This window comes from Canis lupus, chromosome 15 (genome assembly GCF_011100685.1).
Source record: "Canis lupus familiaris isolate Mischka breed German Shepherd chromosome 15, alternate assembly UU_Cfam_GSD_1.0, whole genome shotgun sequence".
NCBI classification, from domain to species: Eukaryota; Metazoa; Chordata; class Mammalia; order Carnivora; family Canidae; genus Canis; species Canis lupus.
The window spans coordinates 50,064,678-50,086,593 of record NC_049236.1 but is presented as its reverse complement, the minus strand read 5'-3'; the positions used below and the strand labels follow the sequence as shown (position 1 = coordinate 50,086,593).

General features: G+C 38.6%; 1 long non-coding RNA gene across 3 annotated transcripts in view; it reads right to left on the bottom strand.

Moving 5' to 3' along the window:
- The window catches only part of LOC119869343, a 58,955-nt gene that overhangs the window by 25,493 nt on the left and 11,546 nt on the right, over positions 1 to 21,916 (bottom strand). Inside the window, exons 2-4 of one of the 3 annotated variants that reach the window (XR_005370880.1) lie at positions 18,044 to 18,106; positions 7,348 to 7,434; positions 3,686 to 3,754 (exon numbers count right to left, since the gene is read on the bottom strand). This is a non-coding gene — a long non-coding RNA (uncharacterized LOC119869343). Of the gene's footprint in view, positions 1 to 3,685; positions 3,755 to 7,347; positions 7,435 to 9,755; positions 9,900 to 18,043; positions 18,107 to 21,916 lie in introns of those variants that run through there. The other 2 variants (XR_005370882.1, XR_005370881.1) reach the window with 2 other exon arrangements.

Genomic DNA, 21,916 nt, shown 5'->3' with positions numbered 1-21,916 from the left:
CAAATTCAATTCACAAATGTTTCTGAGCACCTACTATGCGGGAAACATCATTCTAGGTACTGAAGGATACGGTTGTGAACCAAATAGATTTTAAACCCCCGTCTTAGTGAAGCTTGTGGAGGTGTGGTACACTGACAGCGAGCAATATAAATAAATTAGACATTTTTAAGGTGATAACTATTATGTGCTATAGGGAAAAATCAAGTGGGGAAAGCCCTAGAAAGGGCTGGGTGCAATTCTAAATAGAATTAGAATAGGCTTCACCCAGAAGGAGACATTTAAGCAAAGACTTGGATGCCAATATCCAGGAGAACACCCTTCTGAGCAGAGAAAGCTGCAAGTGCAAAGATCCCGAGGTGGAAAATGCCTGGCATGTGACAGGAGCAGAGTGAGCAAGAGGAGAGCAGTGGATGAGGTTGGGGAGGTAGTGGGGGCCGCATTCCATAATGACTCTGGCTTTTCTCCCACTGAGGACAACCAGGGAGCAGGGAGCAATAGGACCAAAGCTTTCAGAGCATCACACTGGCTGCTTTGTCCAGAATAGCTGTTGGGTTGGAGAGTGGGGAGGTGGATAGGAGATGAGGCCAGAAGTGGAAGAAGGGGGCCATTTAGAAGGCCATGGCAATGCTGTCGGTAGGAGAAGAGGGCTACCACCCTTGGACCAAGAGGGTAGCCACATGGATGATACAATGTGCTTAGATTCTGGATATACTATGAAGACACGTAAGATAGGGAGACAACAGGATTAGGACACCCCCAAAGATTCATATGGCCACTTTAAATATATACCTCTCCCAACTACTCGGTTGGTTAAGCAGTGTTATTTCCAACAACAATCACCCACCAAAAACTCACTGGCATTAATGACAATTTTGGAGGATTAGCTCAGAAATGTGGATTCTTTAGGAAGATCCAGAACTGTGTTAGAATTAAGGGTTTTCTGAGTCAACAGAGGTGTTACATCTCGGCTGCTCCATCTGTACAATGTAGTGTGGGGGGTTCATTCTGTATCTCCTCTAGTCACTTGTTCTCTGCTTGTGCTGGGAGCCGGGGGCAATAGTCATAGGCTACTATTTCCATGCTCAACAATTTCCAGTCTAGCTGGGGAGGTGTGTGGAGCTACCTCTTCTTTCCTTCCTCTGCTCTTCCTCCTTTCAGTCTCTCCACCCTCTCTGCCCCTGCCACAAGGCACCAAACACCAAAGAGAGGCTGACTCACACTCCTGACAATAGTGAACCCCGTGGAGACTCCCCTTGTTTCTGTGCTCTTGTCTGCTGCCTGACGCCTGCTTATGCACAGCTTCCCCCTCGGAAGTGGCATGGTCCTGTCTCTGACATTCTTCTATCTTGTTGTTGTTGTTGTTGTTGGCTCCAAGTAAAGGTAAAGCCCAAAACCAAATAGGAGCCAGCCCTATAAACTCCAGAATCAACCTAAGATTATTGACAGTGGGGCCCTCCATGGTGCCTGTAACTCAGATGCTCGGAGATCTGCTCCCACCAGGTTAAAGGGAGAGTACAGCAGTCCTTTCTGAACAGCTGTGCTCCATCTTCCAAGTTCCCTGGACCTTTGAATAAATGAGCTCTCCCAGGGCTAGAGACCGACAGAGGATCATTATTGTTTTGGTTCCCGATGCCTTTGAAAATATAGCCAATGTTTTGTACTAGAGATGATGTGGACCTAGGAAACCAGAATTTTACTATCTATTTAATTTGTAAACCGTGTCTTTTAAGCATATGCTGTGGCAGATGGTAGGTGATACCACGGTGTGTTTAGTTAGATGGGATCCTTGCTAAAGTTCACCTGCCCCATCTGCATACTCTGGAGGCCAGGACATTCTAGTAGCTGTGCTAAGAAATCCATCAAAACCAAGAAGCCTTTTTTTATAGTAAGTAATAGTCATGGATCTGCACTAATGAAAATGCAGGGCTTCTCTACCCAGAGTGGAAAAAACCAAGCTGAACCCAGTATCAGCGATTTTCCAGCAAGGCTGTCACTGTGATCTGTGATGCGCTATCAAGATGAAATTGGAACCAAGTGTACTTTATTCAGGACATCTGCAAGATAAAAAATATAATGCTCCTTTTCTATCTTTGTGACATTGTTCGCAAAGATGTGATTTGGCTGTTAAAACCACTTGCGCTGTATCTCAAGGCTAAGGCTGACAATTCAAATAAAAGCCTCTCTCTCTCTTTGGTTTGTTATCTGAACCACAGTTAGCTGTCATGGCAATTCTATATACTGGGGCACTTGGGGAGGGGGCGGTGAGGCGTTTGACTGACCTGCTATAGCTTCCCATCTGACTCTGTTTCTGAGCTCCATTTAATTTCCTGGAGTTCTAGAAAGTTGTTTGTTTTGTTTTGTTTTGTTTTTCCATATTAATGCCCTCAAACCAGGTGCAGTGTTAAAAGACAAACAATGGTGTTTAATTTTTAATAATTTTATTATATGCACTTTGTAGAAAATTTAAAATATACGTATGAGCACTAAAAAGAAAATAAGATGCCACCATTTTAGATGAGTCCTATGACTGTTTTCAATGCATCTCCTCCCGGTGTTTTTTTCTATGCCTGCATATGTGTGTGTGTTTGGGAGGGGGTGTGTTGGTTTGTTTTTGTTTAAAAAAAAAAAAAAGGAAGGGGTGGGGCACCTGGGTGGCTCAGTTGGTTAAGTGGCTAAGCATCTGCTTTTGGCTCAGGCAGGTAGTGATCCCAGGGTCCTGGGATCAAGTCCTGGGTCAGGCTCCCTGCTCTGCGAGGAGTGTCCTTCTCCTTCTCCCTTTGCTCCTTCCCTCCACTCACGCTCCCTCCCCCTCCCTCTGTGTGTTAAATAAATAAAATATTTTTTGAAAAAGGAAGGGGAGAACTAAAGGAACAATTCTGTGAGCTCCTCATTAACAACTATGGACAAACATTTTTCCAACAACTTTTCATTCCTCACAGATGTAGGCACACTGTTTTTTCCTATCATCATTAATCTGCAAGGAACACCATTCAGATAACTGTCTCTCTAAATTGTCATAAATCACTTCAGAGTTTTCATCAAAAGAAACACTAAAATGTCTCTCAGTTCTACAGAGATATAACGTTGCAAACAGAAGCTCATCTAAAACACTCATATTTACTGGCCTTCTGCCTCTAGCTTGAGGAAGCACTACATTCTAATTTGCTTAACCTCAAGCCTGCTCAGAACCTCAAATCTACCTGATTTGTGGGGCCATCCTGGCCTGCAAAGGGTTCCCCCAAGATGTTCTACTTACTACTCCTTCTCCCTCTAGGGTGCCTCCGGCTTCCTGCAGAATAAGTCATTCTTACAACCAAATCCAAAGGGACTCATTCTCTATAAGAAGGCCACTTTCAGATAAATATATGTGTACATTTTCACTGGAGACACTAGGTCATCAAACTGGTATTGAAAGTTCATTAAAGGACTATGGGGAAGAGAGATGCACAGTTTAAATTCAAGAAAAGGAACACTAAAAGTCACCCATTGGAATCTACAGTTGGCCAACAGCTACTCATGCAGCCCCAATATTTGGTATTCATTAGTTTGTGACATTGTCCTTTCCTATGACACACTCCTATTAAGGAATCCTCAGGGAAAACTGTAGTAGTTGAGGAGAAGGAGTGTGGCCTCTTTAAAAGAAATTTAGCTTTTGGAACAAGAAAATGGCATGCAGTGCACTTACTTGTCTTTTGTCCTCTGAACTGACCTTGCATCAAGTTCAAGCCAACCAGAGTTGGGCCAGAATTTCCATCTGGAAGGCAGAGAGGTTAGGATTAGCCAGGGGTTGCCACGTCAGCAGCAGATGCAGGAGAGCCAATGTTCACATAGAAACTTTAGGCAGATGGGTGCTTGCTTATTTTATTTTTTATTTTTTATTTGATGTAGACCATTTTCAATCACATACAAACTTTTTAAGCTTTTTGACAGGTGAAAGTGGAGGGATTGAAGGCACAATCATTGCTTGTTTCTTGAGAGTTAGAAATCATAGTGTACTGTGGAGCAGATCTGAAATCTCATCCTCATCAGCAGGGGGTGAATAAAGTCTGTTGTGTGCAACTGCTATTAAATTCCCCTTTCTTGGGTGGTGGAGGTGAGGAAAAGGGAGGGATAGTCCAAGTTCATTGGTACATTCAGAAAAAGTCTGGCTAAGATGTGGCTTGATGGTTGCTCCTAGAAGAAGCTGCATACATGTTCAAGTCTGTAATAGTTTTCTCATTTCAGGACAAGCATGAGCCTGAAGTGTTTTGTTTTGTTTTAAGATTTTTATTTATTTATTCATGAGAGACAGAGAGAGAGAGGCAGACACACAGGCAGAGGAAGAAGCAGGCTCCCTGAGGGGAGCCAGATGCAGACCTCGATCCCAGGACCCTGGGATCATGGACCTGAGCTGAAGGCAGACGCTCAACCATTGCACCACCCAGGCGTGCCCTGAAGTGGTTTTTCCACCTCCACTCCCAATTATTTCCCCCATTCCTATTACCATTTTAAGCTATTTATAAATAACAAGGAAATAATTGACACTAGGTGAATTCACTAGATGAATTCCAGATTTCTTTTTTTTTTTTAATGTTTATTTATTTATGATAGTCACAGAGAGAGAAAGAGAGAGAGGCAGAGACACAGGCAGAGGGAGAAGCAGGCTCCATGCACCAGAAGCCCGATGTGGGATTCGATCCCGGGTCTCCAGGATCGCGCCCTGGGCCAAAGGCAGGCGCCAAACCGCTGCGCCACCCAGGGATCCCGAATTCCAGATTTCTAAGCAATAGGTTAATCTTTCACATTAGGACACAACCTGAAGTAAACTCATTGATTGTATAGTTAAAAGTTCACAGCACTAGTGGCAATCTCTTATCCAATTGATTTCACTTCGCTATGCTAGTTTTCATGGTGAAATTAGTTGAAGATCCAAGTAAAAACCATCAATATGAGTCAAAAAGGAAAAAAGCTAGAAAGCAGAGTTTTCAACTATAAAAATATTAGGTTCAAGACACAATAAAATAAAATGAGAGAAAATAAAGCACAATTTCATTTCTTGTAGAACAGGTTGGGGTCAGGGGCACTTCCATTAAAAATAATATTCAATAAATATGGAAATCAGCCATTCTCAGGAAATGTTGGGAGACTTAGGAAGAAACTTGCAGGTGTTGACATTTTTACTGGGTAACAAATGCTGACCACCAAGGAAATGCATCAACAAATGCCTAACCTAGGAAAGAAGGAAAAGAAGAGAAAGACTCAATCAGAGCAGTTCTTAGAAACTGAGGAAGGGAGTGGTGGCTGGGGAACTGGAATAGACAAGGAAATTGCAGAGTGATCATACCCAGCTGGTGGTGTGAGAGGAAAAAGTAGAGGAGGACAGGAAAATATATGAAATGGACAAGCTCACAAAACAGAAATCCCAATGAATGCATGGAATCGAGGGTGTTTAAAGGACTATTCATTGAAGGGAATTGCCTGAGACACTAATGCAGGTGCCTCCGCCATCACCTTGAGTGGAAGGCAGATTTTACACTATGGATTGAAACAGTCATTTTCATTTCGTAAAGCCTACATCCCTGGAAAATTAGGTTCCATAAATTGAGATTTTTGTTACATTAAGCTTTACTATGAACTTTCCAGTAGTTTTAGAGGTGTAATTTATTTGAACCATTTGGAAGTATAGAACAGGCTTGTAAGATAAAATGAGTCAAAAGTTAAAAAATTAATTGAATAAATCTATTGGATAAGTAGTCGAATAAAACTGATTTTTCAGGAAAAATAAATTGCATATCAATTAATAAATTTGAAATGAAATAGTCAACTTTCAATTATCAATGCTCATTGAGAAAAGGCAGAAATGAGAAACAAGATCCACAGAGAACTCTGAAATTTCATTTCCATTTCAATCTTTTCCCCCATATCCATTCCAATTTTTCTATTGAACTAATTTGAGTTTTAAAAAGCCTCTGTTTCCTTTCTAGTCATTAAAAAAATCTTTATTAATGGCCTACCTTACGTCAGGCCTTCAACAGGGCATGTAGGAGAAAGAGGCCAGGGCCAAGAGGCTGACCAGGACCCTAGTAATAACAGAGTTGATTTCAATTATTTCCTGTCATCATTTCAGCAAAATGCATAGTATAAATTAAAATTGATTTTAAGGGGCACCTTGGAGGCTCAGTTGGTTGAGCGTCTCTTATTGGCTCAGGTCGTGATCCCAGGGTCCCGGGATTGAACCCCACATGGGGCTCCCTGCTCAGTGGGGAATCTGCTTCTCCCTCTCCCTCTGCCCCTTCTCACTCCTGTGCTCACTCGCTCTCTCTTCTTCTCTCTCTCTCTCTCAAATAAATAAAAAATCTTAAAAATAAAATAAAATAAAATAGATTTTAAAATGCCCTTAACAAATATAGATATCCTTATCACAATCTTCTCAACTAGAGTTTTCACTAGCTCTCATTCTTAATTCTGATGGACACAAAAAAATGGCCTCTGGGGAAAAGTGGAGATAGAAGAGAAGCTAGGAAAAAGCAAAAGACAAGTATATAAAAAATTAAGGCACAAATAGAAAAGGAGAGTGTAATTCACTTACAAATAATAGTGAAGTTAATCCCAATTTTTCCTAGCAGATTTAAAGTTGCAAAACTGGATTTATAAATGTGAATGTCATGATTGACAAGCCAAAGACTTATGTGGAGAGGATGTAGGAGTGAGCAGAAATGGCATCTATTCTAACAAATAGCCAGGAAGAAAAGGTAGCTGGAAAAATCAGTGAGCAGGAGCATCTGATCCACATTCATTACAGAAATGACCAGTTAGGAAGTCTATGACACAAGGCCATTCAGGGGGAGCTCCTCCTACAAATCACTTTCTTACCTTCAAACACTTGAGGTGCACCTAATAAATACTTTTTGAGCCAGTAAACAAAAGAAGAAAATAATGAATGATGGAGCCACTGCTCCATACATCCTCTTGCACCTGCAGCTTTCTGCTAGGTACTTCCTTAACCTTGGCTCCTGTTGGGCTCCTTCTCACTTACCCATGAATAAGGATTCTTAAATTACATTTACCAAGACTTTGAACTTTCATGGGCTACACTGGCCAAATGATCTGGTCTATTAATTTTGAGGAATATGAATAAAGGCAGGCTGTAGAATTTCCAAAAATAAGATTAATAGTCTTATTCATAATTCTATCACTCATTGGCAAAATGGAAAAACAAGCATTATGTTGCCAAACACCACAGAGATAGCAGATATCTTTATAAAGATAAAGAGAAGTGCCCCCAACTTGAGACCTCATGCCTGACACCACACCTTTCTGCTGTAGTAAGACATATACTATGCATGTAATCTTGACATCAATACTCACTTAGGCATCCATGATAACACTGCAGGTCTTGACACAGCTGCTTCCAGCTGTCTACAGAGGCAGCACAGGCTCATGCTAAAGTGAAGTCTGTAAAAAATAATAATAATAAAATAAATAATAAATAAAGTGAAGTCTGTGATGCCAAGGGTTGAGAAGAGAAAATGGAGAACACCACAGCTAAAAAATGTCATTTGAACACAAGCCAATGCCAACACTTGGAATAGAAGTTGCACCTGGGTGCTCAGCCATTTAAGCATCTGACTTGATTTCAGCTCAGGTCATAATCTTGGGATCGTCAGATTGAACCCCTGCATTGGGCTCCATGCTCAATGCAGATTTTCTTGAAATTCTTCTCCCTCTCCCTGTGCCCTTTCCTCTGCACATGCACTAAATAAACAAATAAATAAAATAAAATAAAATCTTAAGGAAAAAAAGAAAAGAAGTAGCACAGATCCCCCCTAACTACAGAAATCCAAAAGGAATTCTTCCAGAATCCAGTGCTTGATCATACTATCCCAGGAACCAGGGCTTAAGTAATAATAGCAAACTCTTACATACTGACACCTATACATATTTTGTCTTTTACTTATTTTTTAATTCCAATATAATTAATGTACAGTGTTATATTAGTTATAGGTATACAATAGTGATTCAACAATTCTATACATTATTCAGTGCTCATCGTGATAAATGTACTCTTCATCCCCTTTATCTGTTTCACCCGTCCTCCCATTCATCTCCCCTCTGGTACCCACCAGTTTGTTCTTCATATTTAAGAGTCTGATTTTTTGTTTGTCTCTTTTTTCTTTGTTCATTTGTTTTGTTTCTTAAGTTTCACATATAAGTGAAATCACATAGCATTTGTCTTTCTCTGACTATTTCACCTAGCATTATACCCTCTAGATCCGTCCATGTTGTTGCAGATGGCAAGATTTCATTCCTTTTTATGGCTGATTAATATTCCATCATGTATATATACAACACCTTCTTTATCCATTCATCGATCAATGGCCATTTAGGTTGTTTCCATATTTTAGCTATTGTAAACAATGCTGCCATAAACATAGGGGTGCACATATCTTCAAATTAGTAAATAGTTTCATATTCTTTGGGTAAAAACCCAGTGGTGGAATTTTTGGATCATATGATGATTCTATTTTTAATTTTTTGAGAAACCTGCATGCTGTTTTCCACAGTAGTTGTACTACTTATACATTTTTTTAAAGCCCTGTAGGTGAGTCTAACAAATAGCCAAGGTTGAGAACTATTGCTATAGCATTACAAAAGCTTCTAATTCTTTCTCCTACCTCCTCCATGTTTCATCATGAAAATAACAAGTTCTTAAAACATTAAAAAAAATGTCACTAGGTAAGGGTATTTGAGAGTGTCATAGACCTGCCCAAGACTAAATCCTTAGAGATACACTTATCAATCCCTAATAAATGGGGGAGTTTACAGAGTAAAATTAAAGTGGTTGACTGGCCAAGGCAGTTGGAAATGTGGCCCATGCCTTAGTGAAGAGAACAATATGATCTCTTTATGGCCCTTCTCCTAAGTTTTTTACTCCTATAGGGGAGAAAAAACCTTTTTCCTTTATCCATCTTATATTTGTTGGCTGGAGCCCTGTGAATTAGACCAAAAAAGGAAACAGATTAAGAAGAGAAAAATAAGCAGAAGTTTATTAATGCGCACTGCACATATACATGGGAGTACTCAGTGACAAGCAACTCAGTGGGGTGGTTAGAACTTGGGCTTATAACAACAAATTTTGTAGAGAAGTGACAAGACAAAGAAAAGGGCTTTAGGCTTCTAGGGATGGGTAGCAAACTTGGGAAGGTAAATATATGAAAAAACTAACAGAAGATAAAAGTTGTTTTGGCAAGGTTTGTTGTATAGATTCCTTCGGTGCCTGCCATCTCTGGATTTAGGATTTATAAGAGTCTAGAATTGTCTCCAGTGATTCAGAATTATCTTAACCTTCCTGGCAGAGAGGGAGAGGGCAGAGAGGTTTTCTGTGTGTCTGCTTTTTTTTTTTTTTTTTTTTTAATGCCTTCGGCTCAAAATAATCCTTATGCCAGAGTGGCGTATTCTGGGACGGCATACTCTGAACTCCTAAACCCCTCTCAAAGCTGTTTGATGGGCTGGAAAGTCCTCTGTGAACTCCCCACCAAGTTACTCTTGCTATATCACCACCCAGCTGATTTCTTCTTGGCACTTGTCACTGAGTAACTTGTAATTACTTAGTATATTAGAAGTGATATTTTGAAAATTATTTAATTAGCTTTTCCTGTTTGCTTTTGTACTAGCAGACCCAAGGTGTCCATCTGCCATGGGGGAGATTAGAATTATAGGGTAGTATTCACTTCTAACATGCAAAGTAGGATTATGCAGTAAAACAATAGCTTTACCAGCCAGCCATTTGTACTGAAAGGATTTTCCAAAGTCCTCTAATATCCACTTTATTAAGAGCCAGTTGGTCGTGGAGTTCTCCTTTTGTGGTGAGAAGCTATCCCTTTTACCCTTTGACAGGAAAGCTGGTGAGGCCTTTTGCTTCATAGGGGTAGGATATAAGTCAGAGAATAGATAAAGAGAGAAAATGAGAGCGTCAGCAGACCAGCTTTAAACCAGAGAGAGGTAGTTATTGTAGATAAATAAGGATAATAAGGGTAACACCAAGGACAAATATGAGCTCTTGCTGTCATCTTCTCTTTGGGATTCTGGGCAAGACGACTCAACACAGCACTGAGCTCCTGTGAATTAACCCTGCAGTGTTATTTGGCCCAGAAGCATTTTGGTTAGTCCCGTGCAGCCTTTCTGTGGATACATGTGCCGTTTCTGTCGGGTTTATTGAAATATTGAAAGTAGTTTTACAAAGTGAAGCCATAGTGTCTGTACCTACTCCTGTCAATATTTTGCAGGACAATGAATTCTAGACTCCCAAGTTGGAGTCAGGGGCCCATTTTTTTTTTTCTTATCAAGTACCAACATTTCCCCAATTCCCAACCCAGAAACTATGAGTCTGTAAGTTTGCTTACTTATTAATCAGTCATTATTTATTGAGTGTTACAATGTATCAGAAGCTAGGATAGATAGAGCTGACACAGAACTTCTTCAAAGAGTTCACAATGAAGTAGGAAAAGGTGGTCATGTGAACAAAAATTATAATATTGTTATAAGTGGAATGTGTCCTCCAGAAAGATAAGGCTCAATTCTTAACCACCCGTACCTCAGAATGAAAGCTTATTTGGAGATAAGGTCTTTGCGGATGTAATCAGGTGCAGGGTAACAGACTATGCCACCCCCAAAATATGACTACAGGAGTTCAAGACACGCCCCTCCAAATTATGCCACTTTGGTATATGGATTATTTTGAACCTCAAGCAGTTGAAAAACAGCAGATGCAGGGAAAGGCTTTCTCTGAGTTCCCTTTATCTGCCTAAAGACAAATTCTCCAAAAGAAACTCTGACTGTCCCAAGTCCCCTCCCTGGGAATTGCATGAACCAGGGAAAATTGATTCTCATCACAGAAGACACAAAAAGTGGACATCACACCCAGACAAACTTTGTCACAAACTCGTACCTTCCATCTATGCCTCTAAGGGCTCATTCATCTTTCCTGTAAAAATCCCTTATGCTCCCTAAAAGGCCAACAACATCAGTCTTCTCCTTTTTCTATGAAGATGGTATTTAATCCTGCATTCTAAGCCACCTCATGGAGTTACTCATTTTTCTCTAGATATGTCCCATGTAGACATGAGGTCTTATGATAATAAACTTCTATTTGTCTTTCTCTATGACTCTGTCTTTTATTAAGGGACCTCAGAATGGTGAGGGAAATTATTTTTCCTTTTTCCTTTCCTGCACAAGTTAAGATGTGGTCATCCTGGAGTAAGGTGGGCCCCAATGCAATGGGACTAGTGTCCTTTTATAAAGAAGAGGCACAGAGGGACACCTGAGTGTCTCAGTGGTTGAGCTTCTGCCTTCAGTTCAGGGCGTGATCCCAGTCCAGGGATTGAGTCCCGTATCAGGCTCCCTGTGGGGATCCTGCTTCTTCCTCTGCCTGTGTCTCTGCCTCTCTCTCTCTTTGTGTCTCTCATGAATAAATAAATAAAATCTTTAAGGAGGAGGAGGAGGAGGAGGAGGAGGAGAAGGAAGAAGAAGAAGAAGAAGAAGAAGAAGAAGAAGAAGAAGAAGAAGAAGAAGAAGAAGAAAGAGGAGGAGGAGGAGGAGGAGGAGAACACACACACACAGGAGAGGACACCATGTGAAGAAGTAAACAGAGATTGGAGTTTTGCTGCCACAAGCCAAGGAAAACCAAGGATTGCTGGCAACCACCGGAACCTACGAGATAGAAATGGAACTGATTCTCTCTCAGAATCTCCAGTGGGAATCAACTCTGCCAACACCTTGATTTGGGACTTCCAGCCTCCAGAACTACACAGGGATAAGTTTCTGTGGTTTGAAACCACCCAGTCTGCAGTGATTTTTGACATTAGCCCCGGGAAAGTATCACAAGTACCATGTGAGGAGGGCTTCGACAGGGCATTTACACAGTCTAGGGAAGCAGAGCTAACTCATGCAAAGAGTAGGATGTTCTGACTCACTGGAGTGGCATGGAAGTGGTTGGAAGTGGCAGTTGCATGAAGTTTCCAGCTCAGTCAGAACAATGCAGGAGACCTAGAAAAGAGACTCCTCCATATTCAGAAAGGGTTCCATAGCTCTGAAGAGAAACCAAGCATGTGGTAGACCAGAGTGGAATTCAGGTTTAGAGTATCTGGCAAGTTTTCCAATTATATGGGGAAAGGAAATGAGGAATCCATGACAAAGCTTGAAAACAGACCAGAACATGCCTAAGTACATGTGAGATCCTGTAGGGCCTTAGGTAAAGGAGCCCTAGGAAATGAGGCATCAGGGAACAATGTAAATTCATAATCTGTAGATGCAGTACAGCCAGCCACTGGTGCTCTGTGGAAAAAGGGGGATGAAATGTTGCTCAATCTGTTTCTCAATGAGATATTATCATCTTTATTATTATTACTTCCACCAAGTTGACACTTTATCTACCAAACTGATATTTCAAGAAAGGCTTTCTTGGTTGAAATGGATTCCTATCTTTTTCTATCAGACTCCAAAAATAAATCCATACCCTAAAGACTACATATTTGGAATTCTAAGGGGTTTTCTAGGTAAAATCTACTCTGCCATCTTTTTAAACAAATGAGTTCGGTTGCACAAATACATTCATGCCAAACCATTTCTAAAAGAAATGCACTTTAAGCTCCATAGATCATGTCTGAGTTTTTATTCCAGTATTAGACGTCATTGTAAATCACAGAAAGAGCAGAGGTGAAAAGGCTTGGGCCATCAGTTCACATAGCAGGAAACGTTATTTTTTAAAAATTCCAATTTAATTGAAATTATTCACCCAGGTAAATATATTTACCTTGCAGGAAAATGTTTCAAGATACAGGTAGGAGGAAACACATACATTTTTCTCAGATTACTGAGAAGGATCTTCGGCAAGTCTTTAGGAAAAACACATATTGACCTTCTATTTTTCAAGAACTGATTATTCAGGTCTATCTTCTTTCTCCTACTATTGACTGATCAAAGTCAGGGAGAAATGATGGGTGAACCAGGAGCTCCCCAGGTCCTTTGCAGTCCTTCCTGTTAGTACGTTGGCATTTTAAGCTTTACCTCGATTACAGAGTATTTCCTTCAGAAGGAGTTATTTTATGTGTCATAGCCTAAAACCTCGGCACCCAGGAAGCAACATTCTTATGCTCCTATGGGTAAGGTCAGCTCTACAAATCCAGAAATAAAGCAAGATTAGAAAGAAAAGCAAAACAGAAAATTTACATGCAATTAACGACCTGAAGTCCAAATGGCTGGCTTTGATTAACATGTACCCTTTTCCTAATGCTAATCCGCTTGTGCATTTATTGGATTTCAAAACTGCAGCCTATGCCCTCCAGCCCCAGCAAACAAAGACATAATTTAAAATACCAAGACACAAATGTGCTATCTATTACTGTGTAAAAGAGCCATTATTACAGTGACTTATTTTTTTTCCTTCAGGAAACTAGCTCTTTTCAAGTTATTTACCATGTTGTCAATTATCACCATCATTAATAATGATAATGATAATCACTGAGAACCAGCAATGTGTTGGGGGATAAATAGAGCCCAGAGCCAGGCCTGGTCCCAACCTAGTGAAACAATGGGGATTTTGTTTCACCTCAGATTTCACAAAACGAGGATGGCAGATATCAGGAAAGTTTTTATCCATAATTTTCCCTTATCTTTTTAGTTCCAAAGCGTCCCTTTTGCAATTCCCTGTGCATACAGAGGGTGTGAATTCACAGTCGCCCTCTTATGCACGAACTGGCATGTGGGCACCCCAACCCTGACGAATCTCCAGGCTGGCACCGATTGCCAGATTTCCCCCAGCTGAGAGAGACCGCATGTTAGTACCACTGGATGTGCTATTAATGGAATCTGTTATCAAGTCACAAGACAAGATGCCAGTCTGGCACTACTCTGCAAACTGGAAGTGCATGGGGGAAAACACAGACACCCTGTCTGTCGATGAATAGCTAAGCTGTGAAACCAATTGACTGGGCACCTACCAGAAATTAGCTTGTCAAAAGTGATTGCACTGTATGAGATGGCATCACAAGTTCGTGTGTCTGCTATTTGCATGCATGTGCTCCCTTTGTAAATGCACGTGTAATTAGATAAGGAAAGTAAATAATAACCAAAATTCTTGGGCAGTATCTTGCTTGGATTAATGTGTTCTGATTACATTCTGAATATAAATCTAAGTGAAATATTAGGGCAAGAATAGAAGTTGTGTAATAGCTCTTTTCTAAGGAGTCATGTCTTTGGAATAATTTATTCTTGCTTTTTTCATGTTTGCCTAGAACGAAATATGTAATTTATTTTCATCATGTTACAGAATCAACTTAATACAAACTTAAAAGTACACCCCTTCCCACAAATATCAATACTTCTTGTTCCAAGATTCTGAAACTTTATTTTTACATAAAACAGGAGAAATATTTAAACATGAGGATATAAATATATTTATATTTGTATATATAATATATAAATATATAAATATAAATACATATAAAACATGAGGAATATTTAATAAATATTTAATATTCCTCATTTAAACATGAAGAATATGGCTGGAAAAAAAAGTAGTAGGCCTTATTTTCCTTCTGCCCAGTCCTGTAGCTGTCTATAGAATAGAAATCAGAAAGAAAACCAAGCAATACTGGTAGAGGGATGAACTGGTGGCATGTATCCTGGTTGGTGACATTTCTGTTTCATGGTCCCACTTCCTTTTTATCCCACCTCTCAGCCACCTATGGATTACTAACTAATCAGAGGACAAGAAGAGGATCTCCACATGTGTGCGTGCACAAACACATAAAACTCTAAAATGCAGCACCTAGGTGGCTCAGTGGTTGAGCATCTGCCTTTGGCTCAGGGTGTGATCCCAGGGTCCTGGTATCGAGTCCCACATCGGGCTCCTTGCATGGAGCCTGCTTCTCCCTTCTGCTTGTGTCTCTGCCTCTCTCTCTCTCTCTCTCTCTCTCTCTCATATGAATAAATAAATAAAATCTTTAAAAAAAAAACCCTAAAATGTAAGATTTTCTGAAAGTAACATGTAGAGATCATTTAACAAAATGGAAGGTCAGGACTCATTCTTTTAGGCCTAATTTCTACCCAGTTCTCAAAACTTTTCATAGGCAGTGGAGAGAGACACAGAAACACTAGACACGTACAAATACTACATATGGATACAGAACACATGCGTACATGCTGAAGACCAATTTCCACTCTTGGAAAAACTCATATTACTCTGAGATCCAAGTACAGCCCTGGTTTTTGTATGATTATCTCAGCGAGAATTATCTGGGTACATCAAAGGGTGAAATTTGGTCTAGGCTATTTAAGTTTGCTTCCCTGTTATCACTTAGATGTGTAGAATAGTGTTTTCAAAATATATATATCATGTTTTAAAGAAAGAATTATTCTTATATACACTTACAACTTAAAAGTGCTATGAGTAAGGACTTAGTTGTCAACAGCTGCCAATTTTTTCTTCATGTGAAGTTACAGATCTGTATCCGGTTATTTCTGACAGAGATGTTTCCTTCCATTTTTTGAAGAGGAAGAAGGTGGAAGGAATACTGAGATTTTTATTTAAATGACCTGAGATTTGTGCCTTTAAACTTCCAATTACAGAGCACAGATTTGCTGCTGAACCTTCTGTAAACCTATCAGTTAAAAGCCTGTGTAGTTTTATGACACATCACCTTTAGCCTCTGATCAGCAAATTGCAGGCCAAGCTAAAACACTTAAGCAATGCTGCTGCTTCTCTCATTTTGGAAGACTAGATCATTACAGCTTCGTAATTTAGATAAATCTTTGCAGCCTATATTCCCACCCTCTGTAGAGATCTGATGCACAGAGAAGGCATATGGGGCCAAATTACATATTATGTTTCCCTTATAAAAAAAATACCAAAGAAATTTGCATTGATGGAATTTATGAGGGGTTTATTGCATTCACTGTCTGAAATTAGCTTGTTCATTTACTCATTTATGGGTTGTCTCCTCCTCCAAAATGTAAGCTCCATGAGATCACAGACTTCTGTCTTGAGCACTGCTATATCTCCAGATCATTGCTGAACAAATATTTGCTGAATGGATAGATTCATTTATTCATCCATTTCTCAAATATTACAGATGAGAAAAAGTAAGTCTCCCACCTTTGAGAGATTCAGTCTTTAGAGGAGACACAAACACTAAACCACTATAAGACAAGTATGTGAGCCTAGGGAAGGGCAGCAAACACTAGATATTAACTTTAGAAATATAAGCTACATATGATTTTTATGTTTCATTTATGTGCTATGATATGAATATAGATATATTATTATATTAGCCCTCACTGATTAGTTATTCATTCAACAGCTATTCATTGAGCAATCGGTCAATGCTGCCATCCTTACAGTTTGGAACCATACCAGAGCAAGAAGAGGGCAGTCCCAGGGCAAGAGGCAGCTTGGAGTCAAAAGCAAGCCAGGGTAAAGTCAGGGCCAGTGAGTGGCTTAAGGGGTTTCCAATAGTCAATCTAATCACTGATTGGGGTAGGCAACTAGTACTGAAATATTTGAAGTCAAGAGGCCAGAGTTCAATAAGTTCCATAAGTTCTCAGGTTTTAAATCAGATGGAAAGGCCCTGATATCTGAAGCTCTTCAGGGATGTCCATTAAGGAAGGCTGTTCAGAAAATAATTCATCCTTCTTCATATTTCTCAGTTAAGGTCTTTTACTTTTCAGGAAAAATCAGGACTTGGCCCAGAGCCCTGACATCAGAATGTCTCTGAGCTTAAGGACCTATGGGACCAAGGACGCGACTGGAAGTCCTTTAGATAATGAGCTGCCTGGTACCAAGACAAGTAATCTCTATTTATTTATTATGTGCAAATTTATTTTAGCACACAAATTAAATTACATCTGTGACTTTATTTGGACTCCAAATGATGACTCAATGCATGGCTGAAACAGTTGTTTTGTTGTTTAGTAGCTAATAACAATAATAGTAATATCTAATATTTATTGAATGGTGATTATATGCCAGGGTTCTAGACATTTTCCATTGACTAACCTATTCAATATTCATATCCACCTCATAAGGTGGTTACTATTACTATCTTATTTTAAAGATAAGGAAACAGGTTCAGAGAGGTTGAGTAATTTGCCCCAAATCACACAACTCATAGATGCCAAGATTAGACAAAACCCAGACAGCCTGGCTCCAGAACCAGCAAACCCCTAACAATGATAATTGCTACCATTTACTAAATGCCATATATGTTCCAGATGCTTCATATTTATTTTTATCTCAATATATATGTTTCATACAGCAACACTACAAGATAGACATTATCTTCCTATTTTGCAGACAAAGGCACCTATGAATGGTGCAAATAAGTTCTGAAATCAGGGTATGAACTCAGTCTGCCTACCTGTTTCTCTGTTTCAAAGGCTCTGCTCCATCCACTGTCCAGATTCCCCTGTGACCTTACCTAAGTCTTGCTTTTTCTATTCTTGCTTTATTTAGTTTTATCTAATCAAAAACAACAACAACAAATTCTAATTAACTATTCATTAGGAGGTTCTGTGTTCCTTTCTGAGAGCTATAATCTTTTACATTAAGATACCACTATATATCTTTCCAACAATGTTCATTTACATGCCCTCATTTGATCGTCACAGCAACCCTGAGCTTTAAAAGGTGGGCATTAATGTCTCTCATTTCTGAAATGAATAACCTTAAGAGAGAGAGAGAGAGAGAGAGAGAGAATAACATGCCCAAGGGGCTTGCACCTGGTCCCGTTCTAATCTCATTCACTTGCCTTTGTTTCTACTTTGTGTAAACATCCTGAAGCTAAGTTTGATAGGTGGGAGAATCAGACCCACAAAAGGAAATCTAGCTCTCATCTCAAAGAGACCACATGGATTTTTACAACAGCTTTCCTACCCATGATAAAAATATCTGAAAAGCAATTGGAAGGTTCCAGTTAAATACAGAGGACTGGACACATGCATTTACCATTATTTCTTGAAATTATATAAAAATGACAGAAAATTCATTAAAAGAGAATAATAAACTCACAATAACAAAGATATTGACAGAGAAGATCAATCTAGGAGGCCCAACGTCTGAATAGTAGGAGCCCTGAGAAGAGAGAACAGAGGGGGATTACTAGAAAAATAATTCAAAAATTTTATCCATAACTGAAATATATAACTTCTCAGATTGATATCAATGGAAAGCCCAGCTGAATTGGCGAAAAAGACCCACATAAAGAGCCATTGTTATGAAATTTCAGAACACTACGAATAAAGAGAAGATCCAAAAAGCATCCAAAGAGAAAAAAACAGGTGACATAAAAGGGCCGAGAAGCAGAATGGCATAGAATTTCTCAATGGTAACACTGAAAGTGAGAATGGAACAGTGCCTTAAAAAGTGTAGGTGAAAAAGAAAAAAAATCTGGGGGAAATTACTGCCAGCCTGGAATTTTAAGCCCACCCAAATTATCAATTAAGTATGAGGCTAGAACAAAGATGTTGTTAAATATGTATCTGTAGTATTTACTGCCAATGTGTCCTTCCTCAAGAAGCTAGCAGAAAATGTGCCTTGCAAAATAAGGAAATAAACCAAGAAAAAAGTGTGTGGGAATAAGGAAATAGAGATCCAACACATTCACAAGGTAAAGGGAATCCCCAGGGGATGATAATAAGATTATTCAGAAAGACAGTAGTGTATCAGGACCACAGAACAACCAGCCAGGTCAGAACAATAGGAAATGGGGAATTCCAGAAGCAAGTCTCTAAAACAAAGTTGAAACTGATAAACAAATATATGTTTGGCTGTATTGAGATGCAATTTACACTTAAAAGCTTACAAATAAGTTAGGGACATACAGAACTAAACAAAGGAAAAAATAATTCAGTTAAAATTCAAAATTTTAAAAGATATGTAACTATAATATACTACATAATACAGCTTTGAATCATATTAACATGGCCCCAACAATATAAACATTGAGTATAGAGTGAATAAATTATGACATAATTATGTTGGAAGAATGGATGAAGGCAAGTGGTAGTGGTGTAGATTTAAGTGTACAAGAAAGATAAACTTCTCATTTTCCATAGTAAAATAAATAGATAGTATTTTTTAATTAACTTATTGCAGAGAGAGAAAGTGTGTTCATGCAAAAGAGAGAGGTGGGGAGGGGCAAAAGGAGAGGGGGAGAGAAACTCCAGTGCAGGGGGGGGGAGGTGACCCCCTGACTCCAAGATCATGGCCCAAGCAGAAACCAAGAGTCAGAAGCTAAACTAACTGTGCCACCCAGGCACCTCTAAATAGATAGTATTCAAAACAAGAAAATAATTAGCAGTATAATGTTGTTTTGTCTGACTGTGAAGGCAAATGCTAGGGGAAACATAAAATAGTTGAAAACAGTTGCCTCTAGGAAGTGGAAATCAGGATGAGAAGGAAGATGGCACAGAGAATATAGCTCTTCTTAGAAATTATGACAGAAATGTTGCCTACCATTCTCCCCTTTTCCTTGGTAATAGAATCCCAACTTTATTCAGGAAAGCAGTATGTCTAGATAAAATAATATGCTTTACAATCACTGTTGCAAGCTAAATGTAGCAATGTGACTTCATTCTGGCTAATGAAATGTAAGCATTCCTTTTATTCCCACTGCCTGCCCTACCCCACATCCCCCCCACATCCCACCAACTTTTTAAAAAATTTTCTGCTGCCTGGAATGCAGATGCGAAAGCCTGGAGCTTACGGTGACTGAGGACAGAGAACAGAAAGTTAGAAGGAGATTATGTTTCCAAAGTTATCAAACAAGCTGTGAAGCATCTAGCACCAAATAGCTTTTGGTATGAGAGAATAAACCTTATATATTTAAGACATTGTCATTTAGATTTCTGCTAAATGCAGCTAAAACTAATTCTAACTAACACATATACTTTAAATATCTAGCTTGTATATTAAACCATGTATGTGTACCTTGGATAAAAATTAGAATTGAAAGAGGAAAAGGTCAGCAAATGCATAAAGAGGAGAATGGCCAGATCCCCATTTTGGAAAACTTCTTTAGGACCCTGATGTCTACCTGACAAATAATGGTGGGATTCATAGGCCTCATTGCCGAAGACGTGTCTGGAATGAAAAATACCCTGGGTGGAACTTATGGCAGAAGAGATATTAGCAAAATATCTATCTATCTATCTATCTATCTATCTATCTATCTATCTATCATCTACCTATATTAATGATTTGGAGATATATTAATAGGAACAATCCAAATAAAAATGTATAGAGAAAAAGAAGATTAAAAAAATAAAAAGACCTTCAGTAAGCTGTGGTATATCTTTGAGAACCCTAATATAATAAAGTTAGAGCCCCTGAAGGACAGAAGTGGAAAAAGAAATGAACCAAAAAAATATTTGAAATTGAAAATGGCTGAAAATTTTCCATATCTGGTAAGACCTATAAACCCACAGGTTTCAGAACAAATTTCAAGAACAAAAACCCATCAAATAAAATTTCTCAAAGCCAGGATAAAGAGAAAAAAACCTTAAAATCAGCCAGAGGAGGGGGAAAATACATTAGATAGAGAGGAGCGATAAGGATAACAGCTGATTTCTTATCAGAAACCATGGAAGTGGGGGAAGCATTAAGAAAATATATTTAGGTAAAGGGATAGAAAACAACTGCAACCTAGAATTCTGAACCAAAAAGAAAAAAGAAAAAAAAGAAAGAAAAGAAAATCATTGCATAATGAAGGCAAAATAAAGGCTCTTTTGTTTACATACAAATACTGCAATAATTCATCAACAGCAGAGCTCAGTGGTAAAGGAAGTCCTTGAGGCAGAAGAAAAATGATAACAGATGCAAATACATATCTATACCAAGGAGCAAGGAGTGCTGGAACTGGTAGCTAATGGGTAAATATATAAAACATACTTTTTCCTGAAAACAAAACAAGTACGTACATTCTCATGACTTCTATTCAACCTTGTCCTTGAGGTTCTAATTGATGCAATAAAGCATGCATAAATAAATGAATAAATAAATAAATAAGCAAGCATCTGGATTTAAAAGGAAAAAGTGAAACTGATTTTATTTGCAGTTAACATGATTGTCCATGTAGAAAATCTGATGAAATCTCCAACAAAGCCAATTAACTACTAAGTGATTTCTAGTAAATTTGCAGAATGCAATATGCAAAAAAATCCATTGTTTCTATCTACTGGTGGCAATCAAAAATTTAAATTTAAAAACAATACCATTCATAATAACATCAAAAAAATAACCTACCTAAGGGTAAATCTGATAAAATTGTGCCATACATATATACTGAAAATCACAAATGTTGTTGAGAAAAATTAAAGAACTAAATAAATCAAACAAGACTTAATATTGTTAAAAAAAAAAAAAGACTTAATATTGTTAAGTGTCAACTCTCCCCAAGTTAACCTATAGCTTCAATGGAATCTCAATCAAAATCTCAGCAATGTTTTTTGTAGAAATTCACAAGGTGATTTCTAAGATTTACATGGAAATACAAAGGACTTAGAATAGGCAAAACAACTTTGGAAAGGAACAAGTTTTATAGTTGACACCCATTCCAAGTTTTATTATAAAGCTATGATAATAAAGTGTTGTACTGGCATAAAGAGATATAATCAATAAAAAAAAGACTAGAGAATCGAGAAATAGATCCACATATATATAAACAACTGATTTTTTCACAATGGTGCAAAGGCAATTCAGTAGAGAAACTATAGTCTTTTCCACAAATGGTGCTCAAACAATTGAATATTCATTTAAAAAGACAAGAACTTTGATCCATACCTTGTACTGGACTCAAAAATTAACTCAAAATATACCACAGACCTAGATTTTGGTGTAAAACCAAAATCTATAAAACATCTAGAGGAAAACATGGGAAAATCT